Source organism: Triticum urartu, chromosome 7 (assembly GCF_003073215.2).
Source record: "Triticum urartu cultivar G1812 chromosome 7, Tu2.1, whole genome shotgun sequence".
Lineage (NCBI taxonomy): Eukaryota > Viridiplantae > Streptophyta > Magnoliopsida > Poales > Poaceae > Triticum > Triticum urartu.
In genome coordinates, this window is record NC_053028.1 from 401691704 (window position 1) to 401701190 (window position 9487).

At 42.9% G+C, this 9487-nt stretch overlaps 1 long non-coding RNA gene across 3 annotated transcripts; it reads left to right on the plus strand.

The window, feature by feature from the left end:
* Positions 1-2195: 2195 nt before the first annotated feature.
* LOC125522024 lies at positions 2196-5706 on the plus strand. Of its 3 annotated transcripts, none has more exons than XR_007289601.1 (4): positions 2196-2856; positions 4063-4266; positions 5086-5161; positions 5262-5706. It is a non-coding gene; the product is annotated as an uncharacterized LOC125522024 (long non-coding RNA). The 3 variants fall into 3 exon arrangements; XR_007289602.1 differs by having other exon boundaries at positions 2196-2809; XR_007289600.1 differs by having other exon boundaries at positions 2197-4266.
* The last annotated feature ends 3781 nt before the right edge of the window (positions 5707-9487 follow it).

A 9487-nucleotide genomic window follows, 5' to 3' on the forward strand; every position in this document is an offset into this window, starting at 1 on the left:
TTGATAGAACTATTGCCAGGCACCGGGCCTATATCAAAGAGACCCTATCGGATGCCCGCGAATGATCTGGAAGAGATTAAGAAGAAGATCAAGGAGTTATTGGAGAAAGGTTACATTCGACGAAGTTCATCACCATGGGGAGCCCCAGTGCTTTTGGTTGAGAAGAAGGATAAGTCTCTAAGAATGGTTGTTGATTATCGTGCATTAAATGAGGTGACGATCAAGAACAAATACCCACAGCCGATGATCAATGATTTGTTGGACCAGCTGCAAGCAGCTAAGGTGTTTTCAAAGATCGATCTGCGATCAGGATATCACCAGCTGAAGATTCGAGAGAAGGATATACCAAAGACAACATTCACCACACGGTACGGGTTGTATGAATATACGATCATGTCATTTGAACTGACTAACGCCCCTGCCTATTTCATGAGTATGATGAACAAGGTATTCATGGAATATTTGGATAAGTTTGTTGTGGTGTTCATTGATGATATAATGGTATAATCGAAGAATGAGGAGGAGCACGAAGAGTATTTGCATTTAGTTCTCGAGAAACTCAGGGAACATCAGTTGTACGCCAAGTTCAGCAAATGTGAGTTTTGGTTGAAGGAATTCGGATTCCTTGGACATGTTATATCAGGAGAAGGTGTAGCAGTAGACCCCACCAAGGTTCAGTCAGTCACTGGATGGTTGGCACCCACTTCAGTTAGCGAGATCCGCAGTTTTCTTGGACTCGCATGATACTATCGGTGATTCATAGAAATTTTTTCAAAGATTGAGAAGCCAACGACAGAGTTATTGAAAAAGGATACCAAATTTAAATGGACGGAAGAATGTGAGGCAAGTTTTCAGGAGTTAAAGAAACGTTTGACTACAGCCCCAGTGTTGATTCTGCTGGATATACGTAAGGAGTTTCAAGTGTATTGCGATGCCTCTCGCCTAGGATTTGGAAGTGTGCTTATGCAGGACGGAAGAGTTGTTTCGTATGCCTCACGACAACTAAAACCGCACGAATTGAATTATGCCACGCATGATTTCGAGTTAGCAGCAGTAGTGCATGCGCTCAAGACTTGGAGACATTACCTTATTGAAAACCGTTATGACGTGTACACGGATCATAAGAGTTTGAAGTACATTTTCACACTGAAGGAGTGGAACCTTAGGCAGAGAAGATGGTTGGAGCTTATAAAGGATTATGACATGAAGCTTCACTATCATCCAGGGAAGGCCAATGTCGTAGCAGACGCTTTGAGCCGGAAGAGTTATGCTAATACCCTAGTAAGCACGGGATTGCCAAAGGAGTTAGAAGAGGATCTCAGGGAACTTCGAGTGGAGATTGTTCCTAGAGGTTTTGTTGCAACAATGGAAGTTCATTCGACATTGTTAGGAAAGATTCGAGAAGTTTAGAAGGATGACAAAGAGATTGCTGAGATAAAGGAGAGAATGGGCAAAGGAAAGGCCAAAGATTTTCGTGAGGATGAGCACGACACCTTATGGTTTGAGGACCGTATTTATGTGCCCAATAACACAGAGATCAGGAAGTTAATACTTCAGGAGGCTCATGACTCACCATACTCGATACACCCCAAAAACACCAAGATGTATTTGGATTTGAAGGAACGTTTTTGATGGACTGGTATGAAGAAGGATATTGCTGAGTATGTAGCCGTATGTAATGTATGTCAGAGAGTGAAGGCTGAACATCAAAAGTCAGCAGGATTGTTACAACCTATGCTGATACCCGAATGGAAGTGGGATAAACTTGGCATGGATTTTATCACCGGATTACCCAGGACCAAATTAGGATATGATTCTATATGGGTAGTAGTTGATCGCTTGACCAAAGTGGCTCACTTTATCCCAGTGAAAATCACCTATACAAATGCGAAGTTGGCCAAGATATACATGACCAGGATCGTATGTCTGCATGGAGTTCCTAGGACCATTGTATCAGATAAACACTACTAGAATCAACGATTTTATCTAGGGCCAAATTCTTTACCTAGAGCTTATTCATCTCCTCAAGGTAAAGAACAGACGTGAATAGTACACCCTAGGGAAAGAGAAATTCCCGTGTGAAAGAGGTGGACGCGCCTTTTTTTTGCGTTGGCGGGCTGTCCTATGCGATATTTTGGCATGGACCCACTTCACAGGGAGAAGGGCGCCCGCTTTAGGGGTCTGTTTGGATGGCTGTCAAAGGCTGCCTTTCCAAAATTTTGGTCGTTGACCACAAGATGGGCAGCCGTTTGGATTGCAGCCGAATCTCTCGATGGCTGCCAATTTTTTGACCAGCCGTTGTGATTTTGTACTAGTATATGGGTGAGTTCTTGGCGGCGATTTCCTTCGCCAAAAATTTAGCAGGCCATCGTTTTGGCAGGGCTGGTTTGGGTTCAATCCAAACAGCCCCTAGGTCTTCTTCCCCCTCTGCCTTCTCACCCAAAAACGAGCCGCCGCCGGTCCCTTCTCCTCCGATCCACTTCTTTCCAAAGTCGCCCTTGCCACCGATGCCAGCATGGAGCAAGGAGATGCCGGCGGAGCTGGTGCAGGTTGCGTCCGTGCTGTCCGTGCCCCTCATCTCGGTAGCCCCTTCCCCTTGTCTTCCAAGTGTGCCACCACCCCTCCCTGCTGTGAGTTAGTGACCGGAGAGGAAGAACCAGATCCAAGCCGACGAGCACTGGGGCGAGGTCCCCGTGAGCAGGATCCGTCGCCTCCCACCACGCAAGGAGCCATGGTGTCCGGGTCACCGTTCCTTCTCCCCTTCTCGAATCAAGGATCCACGCCGACGATCCCCTTGATGCCCAAGCAGGTCTGCCCTACCACCTAGTCCACCACCATGCCTCCGCCGCTAACAAGGTCCATATCCCCTTATCTTACTGGTTCATAGATCCTCTAGATGCTATTTTGTGTATATTTGATTTGTCATTGTTGGTTGTATTAGAACATTAGTCTGTAACATGAGTCATTGATGCAACCTTTAAATATCTGAAGGTACATGTTTGTGTGATTGTCAGATTCGGTTTGTTCCCTTGCTTGCCAACCATCTGTATTACTATACGCATGTTGTTGCTCTCAAAATCTACAGTCAGTTTCAATCCAAAGGCTCTCTTTCATCTGCCTTAATTATGTTATTAATCAAAAACAAAAACTGTAATGATGCCGGAAGAATGGCGGTCCTCCGGCTGCTTGGGCCGGCCAGCTTAGCTGTCAGCGTGCTTGTGAAACTGAAACGCACGGCACCGGCCAGCTTAGCTGTCAGCGTGCGTGTGAAACTGAAACGCACGGCGGCGCCACAGCCGGAGGCCGGGAGCTTGCCCGCCTTATAAATGGCCTGCCTTGTAAATGGCCTGCATGACCGGAGCATAAGTTCCTCAAGGAGACCATCATTTTTTGAGAAATTGTGAGTTCTTGTAGCCCTATGATTGTTATCTGGAGTTACCATGTCTCGATGCATGAATTACTTGGCCAATGCATGAGTTACTTAGCATTGATCTAACAAATGTTGTAGTCTGGTGATGGTGTCCTGTTTCAGTAGCCGCGTAAAGCCTTGTTTCTAGGTTTGCAAGATCTGGACATACGACGATGCTGGCGCCCTGCGTGCTGATTTCACCTGCAGGCTACATGGACAACCAAACCGGTCTGCGTGGGGAGCTTACGACCGCCGTCACGCGTCTCTAATCCATGGTGGTGTTTTTGTGATTTAATGAGAGAATCGAGTGGAACTAAGGAGATCCATTGGATTAGCATGGACGGTTGATATTATAGGCTACTGCACCCATACAATAAACTGTAGAGGAGACGAACCCGCCCTCATAGACTCCGTTTGTTCGGCAATATACATTCATGTGTCAAAATGATATTTTTGGTAGATAACATGTTAGAAATTGGGTGGTTTATTATTCTAACTGCACTGAAATTATACATGGTGATGTATTGTAACTTCCCTTCTTTCTCTTTGGAATTACTAAGATGGAAACGGTTTGATCCTTTATTTTAGTTTATTTTACTATACTTATGTTGATAATATCATGTTTCACTTAATTTTTCCCTTGCCATTGGCAGCATCAAAGAATTGAGAAGGCTTGAGAAAGAGGAGAGAGCTAGAGAAAAGATGTTTCACAACGATATGATGGTAGGACCCTTCTCGCAATCAATTGCAGTTGGCAAACTATGGCAGGAGCTTCCGGGTGTTCACTCAGATGCTTGTTTGATGTTTTCATGGTACACCGTAGAGGAACAAGATACCATGTGCAATTATTATCTAAGGTACTTCCACATAAAAGTTCTGTCTAGTGATAGATTTTCAATATTCATGGCATGGCCATCAATCACACGTGCTTCCAGCAATTATGTAGTCTATTTTGCATCTTCTTATGCAGTTTCTTATGCCAGAAATGATATACTCCCTCCGTCCCAAAATAAGTGTCTCAATTTTAGTACAACTTTATACTAAGGTTAGTACAAAGTTGAGACACTTATTTTGGGACGGAGGGAGTATAAGAAAAGTCGCCACTTATGTTGCAACACGCCATTTACACACTGTTGTATAACTATATTATGTCTTATGGAACTCCTAGGAGCAAATTGCTACCTAGTCAAATATCTGAGATTTTCTCTCTGCATTAGAACTGTGAACAGATTTTGGCCGTATCTCCAAATTTAATCCATGTGTTTTGACATTCTTTATGGGTACTGACTAGGATTATTGTGAGATGACCAAGTGATGGAGGATATGAAGAATAATCAACTGATGCATAACTTTTGTCTTAGTAAAGCTTCAATATGTTTTTGTTCGAATATATATTTTCCACTGTTGATATTGCATGGTCGCTATAGTGGTCTAAGAATTTGAGTTTCATCGAAATCTATGAATGGAAGTTACTTGTTGCCAACCGATAGCTTATTACTCTGATAAAACTTGATTTTGGGTTTGATCAGTTCACATTTTTGTAATGCAGTGTGCATCCATTTCAATTATTAAACCTATTTGTGATTTTTGTAATGCAGTGTGCTAATTAGTAAACTGATATGTTGTACGCCATGTTCTTTGTTACTTTATATATTACTGAAATACCTTATGTATAGGTAAGAGAAGAAGATGATGCAAAGGCGATAAAACTTGTGTGCCATTATATGGAAAAAAGACACGAGGTGGTGTAAGGTAACTTCTCATGTTAGTATTTGGTGCGAGATCAGTCTTTTTCATATCAGATTGATTGGTTCTGCTTCTCTTGAGTGCTCTAATTTTGCATTCAATGTAGGGAAACTTTGGGTTGGCCTAATCATCAAATGGATGATGTGAGTTACCTCTGTAGTTAGATAATGGTGTCTTGGATGCCAACAGTGTCGTACTTTATCTGAAAAACAAAAAATCGATAAAGATGAGGTTTCTGTTGAGTTATTGAAGATGATGATGAGCTTGACGACAAGAGCTCGAAAATTGTAGAGAGCAGTGATGACATGCACATGGACAACAAGCTAGCTTTGCTTATCAAGGACAGTTGGCATAGTTCAGTAGAATGTGAACAACTTCTAAGTTGCAATACCTGTAAGATGTTGTTTTGTACAAAATGCTTGCCCTATGTACGATGTATATTTTGACCCCGAGTGTGATGTATGTGTTCATTGATAATCTGATGTGTAAGAGGAATTTTGGTTGCAATTTATAAATTTGAATTATGACTTCGAATTTAATTATTTGAATTATATTGGATATGAATTTTAATTTGAATTGAATATTTGTACATGAAAAATATGAATATGATTATCCCTAGGGTATTACTCAAACATCTGGTAGGGAAAGAATGGTAGGGGAATTTGTGGGGTGGCAAAATTTGGATGGACCCTACAATCTTTCCCTAGGGCTTGTGCCCCTAGGTAAAGAAATTTTCCCTAGAGCTTGCCACATGCACCCTAGGGAAAGAGGTCTTTCCCGACTATACTACACCTAGGGTTCTTTACCTAGGGCAAGTTGTAGGTAAAGTCTTTCCCTAGGGTTTTTCTCATTTCACCTAGGGTATATGGCTCTAGGTAAAACATGGACTTATAGTAGTGAGAGGAACACAATTTACCTCAAAGTTTTGGCATCAGCTGCATCAGACTTTGGGAACGAGATTGGAGTTCAGTACAGCATTCCACCCGCAGACGGATGGACAGAACGAGAGAGTCAACCAGATTCTGGAGGATATGTTGAGAGCTTGTGCACTAGATTATGGATCTAGTTGGGATGACAATTTGCCCTACGCAGAATTCTCATACAACAATAGCTATCAAGCCAGTTTAAAGATGGCACCGTTCGAAGCCCTGTATGGACGAAGGTGCAGAACACCCTTGTTATGGGATGAAGTTGGAGACCGTCCGTTGTTTGGACCAGATTTGATCAAGGAGTCTGAAGAAAAGGTTAAGTTGATTCGAGATAGACTGAAGGTAGCTCAGTCCAGGCAGAAGAGTTATGCAGATTCGAAACGCAAAGAAATAACCTATGAAATTGGAGATAGAGCATATCTGCAAGTGTCACCCCTGCGAGGAGTGAAACATTTTGGAGTTAAGGAAAAGTTAGCCCCGAGATTTGTAGGACCATACCGAATTTTGGAGCTATGGGAGAAGTTGCCTACAAGTTGGAGTTACCCGAAGGACTGTCAGGAGTTCATGATGTGTTTCATGTTTTCCAGTTGAAAAAGTGTCATGCGGAGATGGCCGATATACCGCTAAGAGATACAGTGCCCTTGAAGGCGATTCAGTTGGACAGTGATCTAACCTATGAGTAGAAACCAGTCAGGATTCTTGAATTTGCCAGCCGAGTCACCCGCAGCAAGGCTATCAAGTTTTGCAAAGTTCAGAGGAGCCACCATACCGAGGATGAAGCCACCTGGGAACGAGAGGATGATCTTCGCAAAGACCACCCACACCTATTTTCTAGCCAACCCGAATATCGAGGGCGAGATTCATCTTAAGGGGGTAGGTTTGTAACATTCCAAATTTTCAATTTGGAATGTTATACATAGATCATTCATGCACATCATATTTTACTGCATTTCGTCTCGCGATCCTCGAAATCCTAAGCAACTCAAGGACCCTCGGAGAGAGTTGGGGACTTCTCAGTTTTCATATTTGAGTTTTATCAAATATTGAAACGAGGATTTTTGGCTTTAATTATTTTTCTCTCCAAAAAATATTTCATATTAAAATATATGAGAGGAGATAATATGACTTCTCCAAAGTAAATGAAATATTGGAGGCAAATATTAAAATCAAATATTTGTTTTTTCTAGAATTTATTGCTATTTTATTTGAATTAGAAAAATTGCACGTTTTTCAAAATTGCATTTTAGGGCCAAGAAAATGTTCATCTTGTTCTAAATATTTTATTTAGACGGTGAAAATTTGTTTTGACATTTTTAGATTTTTATTATATTTTCTAGGATTTATTTAAGTTTCGGCGAAATTATTTTAAAAAAAGTCTCAGTGCGTGACTGGGCCGAAGCCCAGCCGAGCCGGCCCGCTAGCCCCGCGCCGCCGTCTCCTTCCAGGAGATCGGAAGGCCGTCGCCGCCCGCGACGCCGAGTCCGGCCAGGACTCTGCCGCCCCCCTTGCCCCCTCCCCAAGCAAGCACTCCCCCTCCTTTTACAACCCGCCCCCGGAGCCCCCACTACCACCAACCCCGCCGCCTGCCTCGCCCCGCCCCACAGCGCCGCACGCCGCCGCCTAGCCGCACCGCGCCGCAGCTCGCCGTTGCCGCCGCCGCGCCGCAGCCCCACCTCGCCGGAGCCGCCGCCCCGCCTCACCGGAGGTAAAGCCGTCGTTGACGCCGCCGTTTTTTTTAGAAAAGACCGATCTAGTTTTTCTAGAAAAACCCTAGGTTCGTTTTTTATAATAGATCGGTTTATTTTTTTCCCGGTTTAGTTTAATTAGCGGACGTTCGTCCGTACGTTCGTTTTAACGAACGGTGTTCACTCGTTAGCTGCAGACAGTGAACGTTCGTTCGTTAGCCTGTTTGTCAGTTTTCTTTTTCTCGGATTTTTCCGCGATTATTTTCGATCGCGATCTTTGATCCGATTTTCGTTTTAGTTTATCTTTTCGCTCGTTTATCGGAATCAGGCGATTCAAGCGCCTAGATCTTCGTATCGAAACCCTCTTTCTGTTTAACCAACTTGAACAAGATTTTGGTACTGTAAAATTTGACTTAGGTCCATATTAGTAATCGGATCTTGTTTCTTTCGCAGTTTGAGTTTCGTTGCTCCGTTTGATTTGATTCTTTTTGCAAACCGGAGTTCTTAAGTTGATTTTCTGGTTAGATCTTCTTATTTGAGTTTTACCCGTGATTCTTGCTTGATTGCTTAAGTGTGCTATTGTTTATTTGCAATAGAACACCCAGAGTGCGAAGCGTGCTACTACGAGTCTCTAGGTTTTGCGGATCATCAGCAAGGCAAGTAACACATTGATCATACTCTTTTCATACCCAGTTTTTATGCATTAGCTCCAATCCTCAAACATTGCATGATTAGGATGTGTCTAACATGTAGGATGGGAGGTAGTTGATGAGGTAGAACCTATTGCCCTATTATTATCAAACCCTTGGGAGTTACTTCTACGTAATGCTTATATTGCATGCTATGCTCGTAGACGTGGTTTGGGCGAGTGAAATCCATGACATATGTGATATTATTAATTAATGGCTCAACTTAAGGTGGCAACTTAAATACACATCCGGGTGGATTGTTTGTTGGGCACTTGGAGAATCCAGTGTTGTCCTCGGATATCCCGGAGTACCCGTGTGATAATCCTATGGTCCGCCACCCAGGCTCAAAGGGAACTGAGATATTTCATGCTAGAAACTTCCATGTGCATCCACAAACTATTATGGGATCTAGCATAGTTGAGTAAGTTGCATGAAGCTCTTGAAGAGGTGGATCAGCAGGTGGAGGGATGTAGGTTGGTATGGTCTGCCCGGAGTAAGGAGTTAATGCTTCTGAAAGACTGTGTCTCGGTCATCCGTTTCTCAAACACTCGGCAGTGCAAGAAATCCAACGAAGGAGATCGGGTCTTGTGGGGAAAAGTGCACAAACCTCTGCAGACTGTATAAACTAATCATGGTTAGCCGTGTCCCCGGTTATGGACAAATCTTGAGTATCTAGTATTTGGATTATCATATGTATCTCATCACTCTAAATTAATATTGTTGGGTTGATAATTACTTTTAATTGGGATTGAGTTGGAGGAACCTTCTTGATGATATTTCAACTGCCATGATAGTTAAATGAAATATATTCCTTTGTTGTAGAGAAAAAATGGCTTTTCACAAAAACTATAACCATAGAGCTTTCCACCAGCCAAATATGCATGTAGTGATAGCATTATTCTGTTCTTGCTCTATTGTGTTATATTGCCAGCATATTCCATGTGCTGACCCATTTTCGGGCTACAACATATTATGTTGTAGACTTTTCAGACAAGGAGTAAGGTTCGTTAGGTCGTTGCCGTGTAGCTC